Genomic DNA, 21,254 nt, shown 5'->3' on the forward strand with positions numbered 1-21,254 from the left:
TAATTTTTAATAAAATTTTGAAATTTAAATGTAATTAAAATAACTATAAAATTTAATTAATAAAATATAAAAAAATAGAATTCAGTTACAAATAATAAAAAAAAATTTATCATTAATCCTAAATTTTATTATATGTTTTTATCGTCTTCTTTTCTTTTTAGTCTAAGTGTCGGTTCGAAGGGATAGCTCAACTTGAGTCATTAGTCATCAATTGAAAATTGGCCCACTTTGACTTTTCGAACACCACTCTCTCTTATGAAGTCACTATCAACCACCGACAATACTATCCCTGAGGATGACAAAAGGTCATACAACAAACTATAATATTTTTATAATTTTTTGTCATTTCATTTTAAATATATTTTTAATCCGACCGTTTAGTATAAATAATTTTATAAAAAAATTTAATAAATTTTTATAAAATTATGAAAAATTATTTTAAATAAAAAATTAATTAAATTAAATTTTTATAAAATTTTTATAAAATTTTTAATTTAAAACTGAGAAAGTATTCTATTAAAATAGATTTTCAAAAACTACATATAATGGTTATACATCACATAACAAAATGTTAACTATTATTTTTAACTTAAAATTGGATTAACATTCTCTCTTTAATTAGAATAAAATTTTGAGAAAAAAATAATTAAATTCTTATAAACTACATATAAATTTTTATTTTTACATGAAAATTTTTATAAATTAAAAGAATTAAGATTTTCACTATAAATATAAAATTTTAAAAAATCAATTAAATTGAACGATAGAAAAGTAAGGAAGTGAACCAATTTTCAAGAGTCCATGATTTGTCCGATTGGTAAATGCATGTGGAGCGATAGCAAATAGGGTTTTTCTGAGAAGGTGAGTCAATAGTCTTATTTTGGATTTTTTTTTCTCTCTCCAGGAGAAAGAACGATATAATTACTATGTATGTGAGCACTACTCATGCACATATATTATTTAGGAGTAAAATTTTATGAAACTGAAATCTATTAAATAAATTTTGTAAATGATGATCACTGTATTTTTGACACTCAGCTAAAGTTGAGTCCAAAAAAAAGAGACAAATTTAAAGTCTATTAAAGTCCACTAATCAAGTTTCGGAGAAAGAGACAGGTCTAAAGTTTATTGGAGTCCACTAAACAGACCAATCCATTAACACGCCATCCAACTTGCGATCAAAGTAGGCCGGGCTAACTGAGTGTCCGAATTTGCTAGAAAGAGTCTATCTCATTTGATGTGACGGAGAGTAGAAGAGCAGATCAAGTTATATTATGACCCTATCAGAACGGGCGCTGGAGGTAAATTAAATAATTGTCTGACGACGATGATGGATAAAGGGGTATGTTCATACATATAGTCCCGTACATATCTTAATATTTCCTTTAATTTAAATTTAAATTTTATTTTCAAAATTTCTATAAATTATATTTTTATTTTTAATTATTATTATTAAAAAAATTGATGTTACATCCACATTGTGTATGCATTTATTTTTCATTAACATTTATTCTGGGCTGAGACCCACAAAATAAATGAATTTGATGAATTAATAACCTAAAAATAAATAAATAAATAAATAAATAATTGAAGTAAATTTCCCGCTGGGAGGGGTGGCTCTTCATCAGTCATCACTTTGCAAACTGGTCTACCTTTGAGGTTTCAAATTTGCAGTCTCTCTCATTACTTGGAAGAAGTCATCAAACTCATTTATCACAGTTGCTTTCAACATTTATTAAATATTTACCTAATACGTCAAACTAATAAATTAGAGAAATTTGTATAAAAAAATATAAATCATATATAATTTAAAAAATATTTAAATTATTTTTTGACAAAATGAATTATTTTAAACAAAACTAATAAAAAATAAAAGTCAAAAAACATCTTAATTATGAAAATAAAAAATTCAGTAACAAAAATATATTTGTTATTATTTAGGCAATTACATGAGAAATCAAAGTAAATAAAAATGAGAGGGACTTGGTATCTTGAATAGTGTCTCTCTTCTTAAATTGATCTCTCATATGAACTCATATTAATTGATAACGACTGCTTTATAAAAAAAATCTACGTATAAAAAATAAACACATTTTTCTTAAAAAGATGTGTCTCTCCAAAAAAGATGTGTGTAGCCTACCTCCAACAATGAGAGATCCACACTTTGAGAGGTTTGTCATCTCCTTATAATTAGTCATCGGTTGAAAACTAATCCATTTATGCGATCTCTTTCAGAAACTCACCACCAATACTGCTTATCCCTTAGGATGGGAAAGGAAACGAAACGAAGGGGAAAAGTTATATGAACAATAGATACAATTTTCATTAGTCATTCAATTTTGAGTTCTTTTTTTACTGTCACTCAATTTTAATTTATTTCAATAAAATTACTTAATTTTAATTCTATTTCAACAGAAATCATTCTGACTTGCTATAGCAGATTTCTAAGTTATCAAGCCCTCTATTAATTATCCCTTGGTTCTTACATTATTTGTATTTAATTAATTAATAATTAATTATTAATAAGATTATATTATTTTTAATAAATTTATTGTTAAATTTATAATAAATTATATGATATATTAATATGCTATCTAATTTGAATTTTTTAAAATTTTTTATTCCAAATTGGTGCATATTTATTCAAACTTAAGAAAATCTTATTAGTAATATGTCCTACAATCAATCTGTTGATTGTAATTTGATATTATTATTAATGTATTTTAAGTATTTAAATACGTTTTATAAAAACTGTTATTTATCTTTAATATTAATTTAATTGAATCTCGAATAAAAATAAAGTCCATGAGACTATATTACTGTGTAAAACAAATTATAACGTGGTTATAATTGTGAAATTCCAATTGCATTTAAGTTATAATATCTCAAAATATTTCTAGTCGATGTTCTTATCATGATTGAACAATGATTAGAGTTGTTAAAACGGATACACATTATATTATTTCCTTTTAGAAGAAATAACTGATCTCATAGGTTGAGATATATGAAATATTTAGAACTAATATGTAGGTACTTATTTCATAAATAAGTGCACTGAACAGACCAGCCCTGAGAAATCCATATGGAAATAACCTGTGTCTATTGATTACTCAAGTGATGGTTATGTAAGTAATTCTATGACTTGAAATCAATAAATAATCTTATATAGGGACTTTTATGTTATGATTCATCTTATAAATTACTTAGTTCATGAGTAATAAATGGGAATGAATTAGATATATTAGGAACTGTATAAAGATGTTTATGTGATTGAGATAGATTTCATCACCCTAGGTTAAATTAGAAAATGTCTCATTTGTCCTCTATTAGCATTAATCATGAATTCTTTGCAAATAAGATTTGAAATTTCATTCAATAGGTCAATGACTAATAAATGATAACTAATATGATTTAATATCGCAAGTATGTTCCATGTATTAAATGTTAAATCGAAACATTTGTAATGAAGGGATATTAATTACACCGACAAACCAACCATGCACTGAAAGGTTAAGTCAAACCACTTTTTGACATTTCAAATATTTAGATACTTTTAACATGTTGCTAGATAATATTCTTGACATTCAAATTAATTAATTATTTAATTATATATGTTGTCCATATATTTGAAATCTGATGGGTCATACCCATAAAGAATAATATGAGAGAATAAAATAAAAAGTTAAATCAAGTAGGACTTAAGTACATATAAATTGAGATTGGGATAAAATTATAATTTAAAAAATTATAATTTTGATATAATTAATTAAATATGGACTTAACTAAAATTGTCTAGGATTTATATACCTCATTTATTAAAGTTCTGGATTATAGTTATAATTTATTTATTTAATTAGTTAAATAAATAAATAAATATTATTATACTAAAACTCTAAGATTTTAATATAAAAGGATATATTATGATAGCATGTGCCTCTTTCACAGAAACCCTTTTGAGAGCCTCCAAAATTAGAAAAGGAGACATTAAAAATTACATGGAGCATTGGAGGAGCCATTTTGGACTTTTGAAGATCAAAGAAGTTGCCACCTATGTTTTAAAACCATCAAGTTCTCTTTATGTTTCGAGGGAATTATTTTTAAAATGTTCATAATCATCCAATTAAAATTACATGTTAGGGGTGTATGTTTATATATGTGATATGTATGCTATACAACAACAATACCTATGCATGAGACTTTAATAGAAATCTTAGAATTAAAATCCCTAATTAAAATTTTAAGTAAATGTTAAGAACATGATGACTTATCACCCATTGTTATAGCATAAAATTAGAGTTCGGTTTTTATTAACTTGTTAGGCAAATCCAAGGTTAATTTCACCCGAATATGATTAATGGTATGAAATATTTAATATTTCTGAACAATGGTTCTACTTAACTAAATTACTTGATTTGGATAGCAAACTCATGATCATGTAAGTTTAGGGTAAGAGTTAGGCATAACATATATGACAAAGACAAAGAGTTGTAACTAATCTAGGAATCACATAGAGATGTGATTGATAAATTATGTTATCTACCTAATTTAATTTATAATAATTTGTTAGGCAAATTCAAAGTTATTTAAATTAAATGGGATCCTATCTACTAGGAGATCTACCACTGAATTTTCTTAATTAATAGATAGAGCTATTAATTTGAATAAAATAATGGGAGACTAATTAAAGATTAAAGATATTATCTAATAATTAGGAAAATACATGAGACTAATAATTGAATATCTCTACATGAAAATTTAATTCCACCATGAGTAATTATTTATCCCTATGTATTATACTTGATGCTAACAAATTAACTGAATTGAACTTCTTGGACCGCTATCGCATTTTGAGAATTGTTCTCTAAAGTGGTTGTATGTTGTCGATCAAGGAGCTCCTAGTATTCCTAATGAGAATGCTAGTAACGTTGTTAATGTTTAGTACATTCGTCATATTGATGATGATGTGCAAGTTACATTTATGATTAATGAGTTGCAAAACTTACCATTTTTTCTATATTAAAGTCCATGATTTTGCTATGATTTTGATATAAACAATTGATTTTTGCTTGAAATTTGATTTTGGGATGGGCTTTGAGCTGAAAATGAGAAAAAGAACCGAAGGAGACTATTTTAGAGTTTTTTCTAACTGGAAGGTATAGTCTTGCTCAAGACTGTAATCCAAACCGATGCATAGATTATAGGATTTCGGTTTTGCTAGTTGTATAAAGTTCAAAACTATTTTAGATAGATGCTGATGATCTGAGATCCAGAAAATAGGGTTTACAATGGGTTCCGTAAAACTGGAAAAGCTCTCTCGCTAGAGGAGAGTATTTCTCCTATTATATGTTTTCTTTTGTCTACTAGTGACGTGTTAACAGAACATATATCATTGGACCATCTGTCCCTGCTACATTGATACGGAAGTACGAGGGAATCAGATCTCTGCCCCATGCGTAACGGCCTCTGATTCCCTCTGTGCGCGTGTAGATGGGTCCACAAGGCAGGTAGAGGGGTCTTCCTTCTAGTTTCGGGCTGGGCCGGAAGATAGGAATAAAACTGAGCCCAAAGGGGATCGGCCCGAGGAGCTGTGAAGGCTGGGCCGGCCTGGTTGAGAAATTCAGAGGGGGCCCGGTATCAAGGCTCGAATGGGCCTGACCTGTTAGTGCAGAGGATATGTGGGCTTTCGGATGACGAGCCATTATCGTGGGCTTGGCCCCTGACCGGGGTGAAAAAATCCAGCGGTCATCAATTGCCCCTTTACCTTCTCGGCAGTTATTGCCCCAACTGTCGAGGGGGTAAACACCAAGAATCATTATGACCGCACCTGTTTGAATTCAGCTTGCTCCATAACGCCCTTTCATCTTATTATCACTTGTAGCTTTAAATCTTCTCTGTCTTTTTTCCATTTCTAGCTTTTCTCTGCTCTCTGTGCACACTGCTATCTTCACTTTCCTGCCTTTATCTTCCCGGTACGCTTTCTTTCCTCTCTTGTGAATAGCCTTTAAGAATTCTGATGCCGCTAGCCTAAAGTATAACGTCGCCCTGTCTCACATTAAAATCTCAGCCTCTGGCTATATATTAATAACACCTCCTTCTCATCCTTGGGCTCCTTTATTGGGACAACGGGATCTCTCTTTCCGATCCTCCTTCCTCTGGTTCAATCGATCTCCCGAAAGATGCAAGTTTAGTTTTCTTTGTCATGCGAAAGAGGTATGGTTTACCCTTCCCTTATCTCCTTCTTTCAATGGGGTTTTTCTATATTTCAGGATTGTTTCTCGAACGCTAGCCCCTGGTTTCACTCTCCTTATGTTTTCTTTCGAATCTGCTCTGTCTCTCATGGGGTTTGTTTTAATCTTGCTTTTGTGGTTTTTGCAGCCTTTGGGGTGAAGATGAATCGGATTAAGCCCCCTAAAATTCTTACGCTGCCCATAGAGAGCTTGAACATTGCTTCGGATGTCCTCCTAGTGGGGCGATCGGTGGGGGAGGTTACTTGACAAGTTGCCGAAATCATATCCTCCAGGTCGTCCGGATGGCCTCCTTCCCCTGTTCCTGCTCGAGCTTCAATGCTGAGCTCTCGAGGTTTCGAATTTTCAAGGCCGTACAGCAGTGGCAAGTCGGTCTCGGCTGCTCGAACTGTTCAAGCTCTCAAGTCCTCTCGAACTTCAAGATCAATCGGGGATTGCAGATCGACGGGAACGAAGTCTGCCCCGCCTTCTGGTGATGCTTTCCAACATGTGTTTCGTGGTATTGAAAGTTTAGCTTACAAGTATGTTAGTAAGGACAATGCATCGAGGTCTTCGTTTAATCAGGAAGCAGGGATAATCTGCTAAAATTAGTCCAACATAGTATGTGTGTAGGTTTGCAACATTCACTTGTTCCATTGCCCTTCAGAATGCCTTGCCAACTTTCTTGTGCTGCTTTGAATAAACAAAAGGGTGGCAAAGCTAATCTTCCTGAGACTTTAACTCGAAGACTTATGTTTTTCATGCGTGATATACACACAACAGGTGATGGAACAGTGAGAAATGCTTATGGGAATCGACCTGTTCAGTTCTCCCATAGTAACGTGGCCGAGCTCAGCTGGATTGAGAGGAATGTCTAAGGGGGAATCCAGCAGGCCTGCGAAGCTCGTCTCCCGATCTATAAGGATTCTCTAAAGTTGAGAGCTAAGATAGTAGTGTAGGTGATAATGATGTAAATAATGCCCCTAGGCATGTAAGTCCTTTAAGGACGATCTTGCCTTTATCGAAGTAGGTGATTAGAATGGGCTGTAACATATTTTTTCTTTTAATGAAATTTTACTTTAACTTATCTGGACTGCCTCTTGTTTTTTATTCATATTTGAACTTATCTCTGCTTACTAAGAATGAATCATTTAAACTATATGCTTCGGAAATTTCCTAAGGAATCCGCTGTGAACTTTTGACCTATAGACTTATTTGTTTCACTAAGGCATTTTTGTCCGTAAGCTCTTTCCGAGCTGGACTAGCTGCACTCGTGAGCTCTGTTTTTAACAGTGATCAAGGCTTTCAACTTACGAGTTTTTAGCCTCGTTATTTTATTAATGTGAGCTCGGGCGCACAGCCTTTGCTGAGTAATAATAAGCCAGATCATGTACCTGTTATGATGATGAGCAAGGCTTCTCTTTCTGCCTTTAATTCTGTCTTGTCAGGGACTGGGGCTGAGGTTTTATCTGCTTCGTGCCATTAGATTTTCCTCGGATTGCCCCTTTACGTCCTCAGTATTTATTACATGAATGGTGAGAGGGTAAATCCCTATACTTCACTTGTACTTGCATGGCTTCTTTTCAGGCGATTTTACTTCTTTCTCTGGCTGCGAGCTCGGATATTTGGTCCTCCTTGAGGTGATCCTTTGTCAGTCGGTGCAACTTAATTTGCGTGCTTCACTGGGGTGGGGAGGTCGGCCTTTGTCGTTTTCCTTCTCCTTGGGTTATTCTTGCTAAATGTTTGTTCATTGCAAACTGACTCGGGCTGTGAGCATAGTCCTTTGCCTTCGTTTTATCCTCCTATGTGTTCCTGCGTTTATGGGCCTTTTCATAGAGGAACTTGGTTCTCTGTTATTTCCTCTATACTTAGCTTCATTCTACCTAAATATTTCATGTTGCGAGTCTATCCGAGCTGGGAGCTCGGTCCTTTGCTCTTTGCTTAGGCTTTTATGCCTATAGCCTGTGATGCTTCTTGTACCCCTGAGTGTTTTTCGAGCTCTTTGCTGTTTAGACCTCTCTCTAGGCTAGTTGAGCTAGTTTAGTGCCAGCGGTCACTTCTCGAGGTCGGTGCCTCTTATGATTGTCCCTGTTTCTCTGTATTTTAGTACGCATTTTGCTTAGGATTCACTTTTCCTTTAATTCGGTCTTCCCATTGGATTTTCCAGTACCGAGCTCATTTTTTGAGGTCGGCATAGGGCTTTGGCGTTCTTGGCTATTGTGCCCCGAGCTCCTTCGAGAGGTCAGAGTCTGGTTTTTTATTGATAGCTTAGGACTCATCTTTCGTGTGAGACCGGAGCTATATTTTTATGAGTTGTCCCTGCACATGATATTGGGAATCTTTACTCCGGGAGGCCCTTAAGACCTTCACCGGCCGTTTTTGTTTTGTTTTCCCGGTCGTTCTTGGGGATCCTGGTCTTCTTTGTTTTCCCGGGAGTTCTAGGGGATCCCGGTCTTCGTGCTCCGGGAGGTCTTTAAGATCCTCACCGGCCGTTTTTGTTTTGTTTTCCCTAGAGTTCTAGGGGATCCCGGTCTTCTTTGTTTTCCCGAGAGTTCTAGGGGATCCCGGTCTTCTTGCTTCGAGAGGTCTTTAAGATCCTCACCGGCCGTTTTTGTTTTGTTTTCCCGGGAGTTCTAGGGGATCCCGGTCTTCTACCTCTGAGGTCTCTATGTCTCAGGGTCTTCATTGCCAGGAGATCTTGGGGATTCTGGACTTGTATCCGGGAGATCTTGGGGATCCGGTCTTCTACCTCTGAGGTCTCTATGTCTCATGGTCTTCATTGCCAGGAGATCTTGGGGATCCTGGACTTGTATCCGGGAGATCTTGGGGATCCCGGTCTTCTACCTCTGAGGTCTCTATGCCTCAAGAAGGTTTTCTAAGCCCTGTTCTCTCTTTTTCATGGAGAATTATCATTCACAATAATAGAGATGATCTTGTTATGTAAGCAATGGTGTTATTTCATTCATTCATGTTTTTCAGAGTACAATGCCTTTTTTTTTACAAATATTTCAGGGGAAATACCTCTTCAAGTGCTGGATATTCCAGGCATGGAGTTCAGGGTTTCCCTGCATATCTTCAATTCAGTATACTCCTGGCCTGACCACTTTTGTTATTCTGAACGGGCCCTCCCAGGTCGGTGCCAGCTTTCCCACTGCCGCTCGTTTTCCTGTGGCTTCCAAGTTTCTTAGGGCTAGGTCCCCTACCTTTAAACTTCTTTCCCTGACCCTTAGGTTGTAATAACGGGCTGCCCGTTGTTGATAAGTGGCAGTTCGGACTTGAGCTTCCTCCCTGACTTCCTCTAGAGCATCTAGATTGCTTCTTAGTTTATCTTCGTTGGTGTCTTCACTATTGAACTGGACTCGATGTGTGGGGATTTATAACTCGATTGGGACTACAGCCTCAATGCCAAATGCCAGGGCAAAAGGCATTTCTTTAGTGGACGCCCTGGGGGTGGTTCGGAGTGCCCATAGGATGCTATTGAGTTCTTCTGCCCAATTCATTTTTGCCCCATCCAGCCGTTTTTTCAGTCCTTGGAGGATAGCTCTGTTGGTGACCTCTGTTTGACCGTTAGTTTGAGGATGGGCTACTGAGGAGAATTTGTGCCATATGCCCATGTTCGCCGTGAATGCTCTGAAGGTGCTGCAATCAAATTGTCTGCCATTGTCAGATATGAGCACTCTCGATATGCCAAACCTGCAGATGATGTTTCCCCATACGAAGTCTATCATCTTGCGAGCTGTGATCATAGCTATTGCTTCCGCCTCTGGCCATTTTGAGAAGTATTCTACAGCCACCACTACGAATTTCCTCTGCCCCGTGGTCTTGGGGAAGGGTTCCAGGATGTCTATTCCCCATTGCGAGAATGGCCATGGACTGGATATGCTGGCTTGAGGAGTGGCTGGGACTTTGATGGCATTAGCAAATCTTTGGCATACATCGCACCTTCGGACAAACTCTTCTGCTTCTCTTTTAACAGTGGGCCAGTAGTACCCTTGCCTGAATATTTTATTGGCTAATGTCCCTGCTCCTTCGTGAGCTCCGCACATTCCCCTGTGTATCTCTTTCATCACCTTTGTAGCCTCTTCCGGGCTCACACACCGGAGCCACGGGCTGGATTTCCCTTTTATGTATAAGGTCCCCCTTATTGCTTGGTAGTTGGCAGCACGAGCTGCTATCTTTTTGGCTTCATCTTTATCCTCAGGGAGCTTTCCCTTCTCCAGGTATTCTAGGTATGGGGTCATCCAAGTCGGGCTTTGTTCCACCTGCAATACCGTGTTTGTTTTATTAAAAGCAGGCGTATGGACGTGTTGTATGTACACTTCATCGGGGAGCTGTTCTAATTCTTCTTTGGACAATCGACTAAGCAGGTCTGCTTCCTCATTTTCTTCTCTGAGGTATTCTTTGAAATTTGATGGTAACTCCCCGATCTATGAGTTCAGCCTCTATAGCTTTTACTTTTGTCAGGTAGCTCTGCATGGTTGGGTCTCTAGCTTGATATGCCCCAGTTATCTGATTGACCACTAGTTGTGAGTCGCTATTTACTTCGAGGTCGGTTGCCCCTACCTCCATTGCCACCAGCATGCCGTTTATTAGGGCCTCATACTCCGCCATATTATTGGAGGTTTTGAACTCTAAGCGTAGGGCGTAGCAAACCTTAAATTCTCCAGGCTCCTTAAGCATTATTCCAGCACCGCTGCCTCCGGCGCCTGAAGCCCCATCTACATATAACTTCCAGCTGAACTTTTGGAAAAGTTCTTCTTTTCTTTCCTTTCCCGACACTTCTGAAGATGATTCTCCTTTGTCCTCATTGAATGTGCACTCTGCTATGAAGTCAGCAAGGGCCTGAGATTTTATAGCTGTTCGAGGTCGATACTCTAGGCAATAAGGACTAATCTCAATGGACTAAGCTAGCATCCGGCCTGAGGTCTCCGGTCTATGCAGAATCTTTTTCAAGGGTTGATCTGTCATTACTACTCCCTGGTGGCTTTCCAGGTAAACCCTGAACTTTCGGACTGCCAGTAGTAGAGCGTATGTTATCTTCTCAATATTCAAATATCTGACCTCGGCATCTTTAAGCACCTTACTGACATAGAAAATAGGCTTCTGCTCTCCTTCTTCCACCCTTACCAATACGGAGCTGACTGCTTGTTCAGAGGCCGCCAGGTATATCAGAAGTTCCTCACCTTCTATGGGACTACTAAGCACGTGAGGCGAGCTGAGATAGCTTTTGAGTTCTTTGAAGGCTTCTCGACAGTCTTCTGTCCATTCGAAGTTTGGCACTTTCCTCAACTTCTTGAAGAATGGTAAACACTTTTCTGCCGACCTCGACATGAATCGATTAAGCGCCACACTCTCCCGGTCAGTCTCTGGACGTCTCTTACATAGGTCGGTTTTGGCATATTCAGTATGGCCTCTACCTTCTCCGGGTTGGGCTCGATGCCTTTCCCACTCACCATGTATCCCAGGAATTTTCCTCCTCTGATGAAGAAGGCACATTTTGCTGGGTTCAGCTTCATTCTATACTGATCTAATACTCCGAATACCTCCCTCAAATCTGCCACATGCTGTTGGAAAGTTAGGATCTTGACCACCATATCGTCCACATAAACTTCTACATTTCTGCCGATCTGATTTTTAAAGATCTTGTTCATCAGTCTTTGGTAAGTTGCCCCAGCGTTTTTTAATCCGAAAGGCATGGCTCTATAGCAATAAGTCCCATCTTCTATTATGAACGAGGTCTTTTCTTCGTTCGACCTGTCCATTGGGATTTGATGATAACTGGACATTGCATCCAAAGACGACATATAATCAAAACCGGCCGTAGAATCGACCATTTTATTAATATCAGGGAGGGGATAACAATCTTTAGGGCGAGCCTAATTCAGATCAGTGAAATCTATGAACATCCTATACTTGCCATTGGCTTTTTTGACTAGTACGGGATTAGCTAACCACTGCGGGTACATGACTTCCCTAATAAAGCCTGCCTCTTCTAACTTCTGCACTTCCTCCCTGGTAGCCTGTTGCTTCTCCCTTCCTACCACCCTCTTTTTCTGCTTCACCGGTGTAATAGCCCGGAAACCGGACTATTACCGGCACTAGGATCCAGATCGGCTTAAGGCCGCCGGGACCCGTAGTAAGCCTACTGTGAACTCTGTGTACCTGTAAAAACTCATACATGATCATACATTTTATGTAAAAATTAAAATTCTTTCTCTGTACCACGGCTTAACCTGTGCATGCACTAACATCTGTACTATAAACCCCTGCTAGAGCTCTCATCTTTGCTCTAGGCGGGCTAAACTCATCTGTGGCAAGCCTGGTTTTCATACATATGTAATAAAATCATTTTCATAAACGGATCATGTATATACAAAAGTATCACAACTCTTGCAAGAGTCAAGCACAATTCTATACACTACACAACATTAACTATCTCTTTAAAATTACATGTCCACTCTAACTATTACATATCCTTCATTTCTTCTATACCCTGCTAAGCTCGCTCTCTGAACTCTGAAGACTAAAACCTGCAAAACTGGGATGAGGGGAGAGGGATGAGCTAAACTAGCCTAGTGAGTAGACAATAAAACATGCTCTCATGGAATGCATCATAACACAATCATCTCACGTTACTGGATACTATCCGTATTGGGTTCACGCAAGCGTCCTTCCCCAGAGAGTTCACGCAAGTGTCCTTCCTCTCACGGATTGCTCTTGATCTTATCAATCATAGAATAATGCAATGCAGCATATTCGTGAACTAGTACAATCAACCTACTATATATGATCATGATGCATGAACGTGCTTTCGGAATTAAATGAAAGTTTAAATCCATTTCTACTCACCTTTGACAGACTCGGAACAACCACTGGACAACTATCTCTGCTGATCTCCTGGGTTCCTCTGGTCCGAGCCTACACAGGTGGACTTAAAATGAGGGACCAAACTTACTCAAAACATCTCTGATAACTCCCCAAGAAACCCCCTAAGACATCCTCAAAAGATCACATAAAGCATGCAAAAGAAGGCTGGACAGGGCACTTTCGGCGGCAGGTTCGGCGGCCGAAACCCCTCTCCAGAGACGAAACTCATGCATGTTCGGCGGCACCTTCGGCGGCCGAAGGTCTCGTCCAGAGACGAAACTCACACACTTTCGGCGGCCGAACTCCCTCTTTCGGCGACCGAAAGTCCCTTTCTAAACCGAAAGCCTAGCTTTCGGGGGCAAGCTTTGGCAGCCGAAACTGCCTCCACAAGGGGTTCGGCAGCCGAACCTTCCTTCGGCGGCCGAACCTTCCCTCGGCGGCCGAACCTAGTTTTGCCCGAAGGGCAGAACCCTGCTCTGTTTCATGCAACCTCACCCCAAAATTTACCCAACATGCATATCAACTACTCCCAACTAGCACAGACCATATATCATGCATAAAGAGATTCAAAACTCTCCTAAACCTCAAACAAACATAGCACATAACACTTAAACATGCTTGAACACCAAACATCACCAAAAACCTCACCTAAACCTAAACATGCATACTACCCATACAAACTTCATAAAACCTTCAAAACTTATCAAAGAAGCTCAGGATCTTCACTTACCTCTTAAAGAACTTGAGGATGAAGGATCCTAACGTGGAGATATGGAGAAATCCCTTCTCAAAGCTCCAAGCTTCAAACTTTGCTCTTTTTGCTTAAAACCTTCAAAAATCACCAAAACTCTTAAAAACTTGGAAAGATTTGGTGAAAATCATGGAAAGTCATCAAAGTCAACGTGAGAAGGTTTTGGTTCACCTTTGGCTGCAAGTGGAGGAGAAATATCCTCCTTCCACCGACCCTTGGCCCTTAAATAGGTGGCTGGCCAGACCACCTTCGACAGCCGAACGTGAAGCCGAAACCATGCAATGTTCGGCGGCCGAAAGTGACCTTCGGCGGCTGAACCTTTGCATTTCTCCCTTATTGCTTTTCTTTCAAAACTCATTTCCTTTAACACTTTAAAACATTCAAAACTCTTAAAACACACACATGAAAACTTATGTATTACCCTTCTCGAGGGTTCCGACACCCGAGATTCCACCGAACTACAGGAATTCCGATGCCGGACTCGAGCCGGGTATTACATTCTCCCCCCCTTAAGAACATTCGTCCCCGAATGTCCCTAACACAACATAAAACACATAAAAAGGGGAAAAACTAACCTTAAAACAGATGGGGATATTGCTGGAGCATAGACTCCCGTGTCTCCCAAGTGCACTCTTCTAAATTGTGGTGGTTCCATAGGACTTTCACCATGGGTATCTCCTTGTTTCTCAGCTTCCTGGTCTGTGTGTCTAACATCCGCACTGGCTGCTCTACATAGGTGAGATCTCCAAGGATCTCTATCTCCGGCTCACTGAGAACCTTCTCTGGATCTGACACAAACTTCCTTAACATAGAAACATGGAATACCGGGTGAATTCGTTCCATTGATGCAGGTAAATCCAGCTTGTACGACACATCCCCGATCCGCTGCAAGACCTCAAAGGGACCAATGTACCGTGGGGCTAGTTTACCCTTCTTTCCAAAGCGAACCACACCCTTCATTGGAGACACCTTTAGCAATACCATATCCCTCTCCTGAAATTCGATCTGCTTCCTCCGGATGTCTGCATAGCTTTTCTGTCTGCTCACTGCTGTTCTGATCCTCTCTCTGATAATAGGCACCAACTTGCTGGTAATCTCTACTAACTCTAGCCCTGCAAGAGCCTTCTCTCCTACCTCTTCCCAACAAACAGGTGTCCGGCACTTCCTTCCATACAGAGCTTCATAAGGGGCCATCCCTATGCTAGCATGATGGCTGTTGTTGTAGGCAAACTCCACCAGAGGTAGATGCTGCCTCCAAGAACCGCCAAAGTCTAACACACACATTCTCAACATATCTTCTATGGTTTGGATGGTCCTCTCTGACTGACCGTCTGTCTGTGGATGGAAAGCAGTGCTGAACTCCAATCTTGTGCCCATTTCACTCTGCAGACTCTGCCAAAACCTGGAGGTGAACTGAGGTCCTCTATTTGATACGATCGACACTGGAACTCCATGAAGCCTCACTATCTCTTCTACATACACCTGCGCCAATTTGTCCACAGAGTAGTTACTCCTAACTGGAATGAAGTGAGCAGATTTAGTGAGTCTATCCACAATCACCCATATGGAGTCTAGTCTGTTAGACGTCGCCGGTAACCCCACTACAAAATCCATAGCTATGTTCTCCCATTTCCACTCTGGAATCGCAGTGGGTTAAGCATTCCAGCCGGCTTCTGGTGTTCTAGCTTCACCCTTTAACATGTTTCGCAGGCTGACACAAACTGTGCCACTTCTCTCTTCATTGCTGGCCACCAATACTGTAATACCCGGCTAGAATCCGGCACCGGAATTCCTGTTGTTTGGTGGACTCCGGGGTGTTGGGATTCTATATAAGGGTAGGAGTTATGGTTTCTATGTGTTATGAGGTGTTTTATGGTTTTACAGTTCTTTAGTTTTGAGTTTTGCGTTGCAATGACCTAAGGCAGTTGAGCCAAGTTCGGCCGCCGAAAGTAAGTTCGGCCGCCGAAAGTGTTTGGCTTCCGAAGGGAAGTTCGGCCCCCGAAGGTTGCATGCGTGTGCATGTGATTGGGCAGCCGAAGCTGAGTTGGCTAGTGCGCTGAGTCATGTGTTTTGACAGATGTTGGCTTCAGATTCTTGCCATGAAGTAGCCACGTCTTCTATGACTCATCTGCAAGTGTTTTGAGCAGCTCAGGCAGGAGTTTGCTCATTTACCACGTTTTGAAGGGTTTGAAGCAAAAAGTGAGTTTGAGAGAGAGTTTGCGAGTTTGAGACGAGGTGATCCGTTTTCCCTTGGTCAGAGTGTTTAGCTTCTTGCTACAGGAGGTAAGTGATGCTTTTGACCATGGTTTTATGTGTTTTGTGCAGGTTTTATGGAAGTTAGGGAGAGAGATGCATGGTTAAGTGAGAAGTAGTGTTTTTGATGAGTTATGCATGTATATATGCTTATGTGTTATGTTTGTTTTGTTGTTTGGGGTATTAGCTAGTTTTGGACCCCTGTGATCATATACATGAGTATATGTATGGTGAGGAGGTGACGTTTGCATGGTTTGAGAAGTTGAAGGAAAGAAGGAGATGGGTTGCCGTTGAAGCTGAGTTCTGGATGAACTCAGGTTCGGCAGCCGAAAGTTCATTCGGCCGCCGAACCTCTTGCATGGTAGTTTAGGCTGCCACAGCTTGCCCCCGCGAGTTGTGCATGTTCGGCTCTGTTTGGGGGATTCGGCCGCCGAAGGTGCCGCCGAAGGTGCTTGAGTTTCGTCTCTGGAGAGGACATTCGGCCGCCGAACCTGCCGCCGAAAGTGTTCTGTCCAGCTTTTCTTTTGCATGTTTTGCATGACGTTTAGAGAGAGTGTTAGGGGATTCTTGGGGAGTTTAAATAGAGTTAGTCATAAGCTAGTTTGGTCCCTCAGTTATGTCTTTATGTGTACAGACCAGAGGAACCAGAGAGAGCAGCAGTGAGTCCTGCTCCAGAGGTTCAGAACCTGCAAAGTCAGTCAGTCCAGATAGCCAGAGGTGAGTGGAACTAAACGGATGACTTTTAATTGAATCATAAACTGCTTTTAGCATCTCTCATGCATCATGATTATGCCATAGGTTGATTGCATTAGTATACACGAATATGAAGCATTGCATTGTTATTTGGTGATGTGAGTGAATGCTGAATGATCCAATAGTCTCAGACAGGAAGTCCAGGAGCCTTTGACTACGCCCTGGCATGTATAGCAAAGTCCAGGAGCCTTTGACTACGCCCTGGCATGTATAGCAAAGTCCAGGAGCCTTTGACTACGCCCTGGCAGGTATATAGCAAAGTCCAGGAGCCTTTGACTACGCCCTGGCAATGGTAAGTTCACAGGTGTTATATACACATATACATATATGACAGGAAGACCAGGTGCTCGATTCTACGCCCTGGCACAAAGTTACTGGGACTATGTGGTGACAGGTTTACTCTTGATGTGGCTTGTCTGTGATATGGTGCATTCCATGAGATCATATGTTACTGAGATGTTTTACTGTTCTACTCACTGGGCTATAGAGCTCATCCCACTCCCTTAACCCCAGTTTTGCAGGTTCAGTGTACAGTGTACAGGGACAGTCCAGCAGAGTACAGAAAAAGTAAAGAGATCTGTAATAGCTTAGAGTGGACATGTAATATTAAAGAGATGTAATAGTTGTTACTTGACCTAGACCTAGTGATGTATGTGTTGTACATGATCTGTAAATGTATATATGTTTTCCTGTATGTGAAAACCAGGCTTAACAGGTATGAGTTAACCCACCTAGAGCAAGCTCTAGTCAGGGATACAGAGTACAGAGTACATGAGTACAGAGTACAGAGATAGTGCATGCACAGGTTAAGCCTTGGTTCAGAAAAGAGTTTTATTTTCACAGAAAATGTATGATCATGTATGAGTTGTACAGGTACACAGAGAGTATAGCAGGCTTGCTACGGGTTCTGGCGGCCTTAAGCCGACCTGAATCCTAGCGCCGGTGACGGTCCATTTTAGGGTCGTTACAGATTGGTATCAGAGCCCTAGGTTCACATGATCGGACCTATAGAGACAGTGTTGGGCTCAGATAGGTTAGAAGTGGTCAAGCACAATAGGAAATCATGTCCACTAGGATAGGGTCTTGAGTCCTATCTGCTATTGTATGTGTATGATTGATATGTGATCTTTATGTGCTAAGTGGTATGTTATATGTTGTGTTTCCAGAATAAAGATGCGCGGAACTCGTCGATCAGCTCGATTGACTGGAGTCCCACCAGAGAGTGAGAGACCAGCTGCTCGTCCTCCTGCATTGCCAAGGGCAAGGTCTCAGAGATCTAGCAGGGAAGGTATGTCACTAGACCCTAGAAGGTCTGTCGACGAGAGCAGAAGAGGAACAGCTAAGGGAGGAAGATCAGAGGAAGAGAGGGAGGCTATGGAGACTGATCCGTCTATGGATGAAGGTATGGGAGACTCTTTTGGAGGTGTTCAGGCCTCAGGTTATGGCTATCCATCCTTGTTTCAGGAGCCAGAGTATCCGATGGAGGGTATGTCGGAGTACTCTCGTTTTGACCCATATCCTACATACATGCCATATATGCCATATCCTCAGTATTACCCATCATATCCACCATATCCTATGTATCCATCTTCCCCTATACATCCAAGTGCAGCACACCCAGAAATAAATGAACCAGTGCCAAATGAACCAGTACTACCACCAGAACCAGTAGCCCCTGTTGTTGACAGACATGAACCGAGCTCATCTGGAGGTAAAGTCCAAATGACGGAGTACTTGAAATTGGATGCTCCTAAATACAACACGGGAGATGATCCATTTGATTACCTCAGAGCAGTTAGGATGATCACCAGTGAATTGGGAGCAGAGGATAGGAGAGCCATTGAGATGGCAGGTTTCACATTAAAATGTAGGAAAGCCAAAGAATGGTTTAAGCATTATGTGGAGCCTAGAATGGACAGCATGTCATGGGGAGAGTTCGCTAATGAGTTTGCAGGGTGGGCTTTTCCTGATAGTTCCAGAGAGCTGAAGATAATTGAGTTTGAACAGTTGAGACAAACAGATGAGATGAGTGTTGATGAATTCACAGATAGGTTCCTGGATTTGCTTCAGTACGTGGGTCAGGCCTATGATACTGAGCAGAAGAAGGCGAGGAGATATACCATGAGACTTCATCCCAGGTATTCTTCTTTGATCCTTCCAGCCGAAAAGGAGAGTTTTCACTCTATTATAGATGCAGCCAGGAAGATGGAAGCTAGTGCCAATATTCAGAAACAGTCAAGGGCACAGGCTTCGGGTTCTAAGGCCCCCAGTTCAGGTTCTACAGGCAGTAAGAGATGGGATAGAGCGAGAGGAACAAGGAAAGGGTTCTGGAGTAAAGTCAAGTCAGGTCTGGGAATAGGTAGTGGCTCAAGCTCTGGCACAGCTCCAGTCTGCAGACGATGCGGAAAACCACATGGAGGAGTTTGTCGGTTGGGATCTACAGCTTGTTTTCGATGTGGACAGGAAGGGCATATTGCTCGGGATTGTCCGCAGATGACTTTTGCACCATCCCAGCAGATGAGTTCAGGCAGTGTGGTACAGCCAGTTGTACGGCCAGCAGCTCCAGTCATGCCTCAGACTAGTGGCAGAGGTAGAGGGAGAGGGGTAGCCTCTACTTCAGCAGCAGGTTCCCGAGGTGGAAATCCGATAGCCCCAGCACGGATTTTCACAGTGACACAGGAGGAGGCTAACACGTCGAACACAGTGGTGGCAGGTAATCTCATCATTGGGTGTTCAGATGTGTATGCTTTGATGGACCCCGGTGCTTCTCATTCCTTTATTGCTTCGAGAGCCATAGCGAGGTTGGGTTTGATCAGTTCTGAGTTAGAGTATCCTCTCTGGGTCAGTGGACCTAGATGTGACCCATCAGTGGCAGTGTCAGTCTGTCGTTGCAGTCCAGTGTTCATAGAGGGTAGATGCCTTCCAGCTGACCTTGTGGTTCTAGACTTGACAGATTTTGATGTCATTCTAGGGATGGATTGGCTATCTGCATATAGTGCTACGTTGGACTGTCGAGAGAAGCTAGTGAGTCTCAGAGACCAGGATGGGTCAGAGTGTGTCTTCAGAGGAGACAGGAGAGGTACACCCAGAGGTATGATTTCAGCCCTTCAGGCTCGTCGTTTGCTTAGGAGGGGTTGTCAGGGGTTTCTAGCTCATGTGAGAGAGCTAGACAGTCAGGTTAGGGACCCAGCCACAGTACCAGTAGTCCGAGAGTTTCTCGATGTGTTCCCAGACGATTTGCCAGGACTACCACCTGATAGGGAGATAGGGTTTGCAATTGAATTATTGCCCGGTACTAGACCTATCTCTATTCCTCCCTACAGGATGGCGCCAGCTGAGTTAACAGAGTTAAAAGCACAGTTGCAGGACTTGGTAGATAAGGGTTTCATCCGCCCTAGTACCTCACCTTGGGGTGCTCCAGTGCTCTTTGTCAGAAAGAAGGATGGATCCCTCAGACTTTGTATCGACTACAGACAGTTGAACAAGGTCACTATCAAGAATAGGTATCCCTTACCTCGGATTGATGATCTATTTGACCAGTTAGCTGGAGCAGGTTGTTTCTCGAAAATAGATCTGAGATCTGGGTATCATCAGTTACGAGTCAGAGAGGCAGATGTGCCTAAGACAGCTTTCCGGACCAGATATGGGCATTATGAGTTCTTAGTGATGCCGTTCGGGTTGACTAACGCCCCTGCAGCATTTATGGATCTCATGAACAGAGTATTTAGTGAGTTTCTGGATCACTTTGTCATTGTGTTTATCGATGATATCTTAGTGTATTCCAGAGATGCAGAGGAGCATGCCCAACATCTGAGGATTGTTCTGCAGACACTGAGAGAGCATGGTTTGTATGCCAAGTTCTCGAAGTGTGAGTTTTGGTTACGGAGCATTGCCTTCTTGGGACATGTGGTAGCAGCAGAGGGTATTGAGGTAGACCCCAAGAAGATAGAGGCTGTAGCTAACTGGCCCAGACCCACGACAGTGACTGAGATTAAAAGCTTTCTGGGACTGGCAGGTTACTACAGGAGGTTCGTTCAGAACTTCTCAAAGATAGCAGCTCCTATGACCAAATTAACTCAGAAGAACCAGAGGTTTATCTGGTCAGACCAGTGTGAAGAGAGCTTTGAGGAGCTCAAGAGGAGATTGACAACAGCACCAGTGTTAGCTCTGCCTGTCAGTAATGAAGAGTTCACAGTGTTCTGTGATGCATCTCGAGTAGGCTTGGGTTGTGTATTGATGCAGAGTAATAGAGTAATCGCTTATGCTTCTAGACAGTTGAAGAAGCACGAGTTGCATTACCCTACCCATGACCTAGAGATGGCAGCAGTTATCTTTGCACTTAAGATGTGGAGGCATTACCTCTACGGGGTTAAATGCGAGATCTTCACTGATCACAAGAGTTTACA

This window comes from Manihot esculenta, chromosome 4, assembly GCF_001659605.2.
Source record: "Manihot esculenta cultivar AM560-2 chromosome 4, M.esculenta_v8, whole genome shotgun sequence".
Lineage (NCBI taxonomy): Eukaryota > Viridiplantae > Streptophyta > Magnoliopsida > Malpighiales > Euphorbiaceae > Manihot > Manihot esculenta.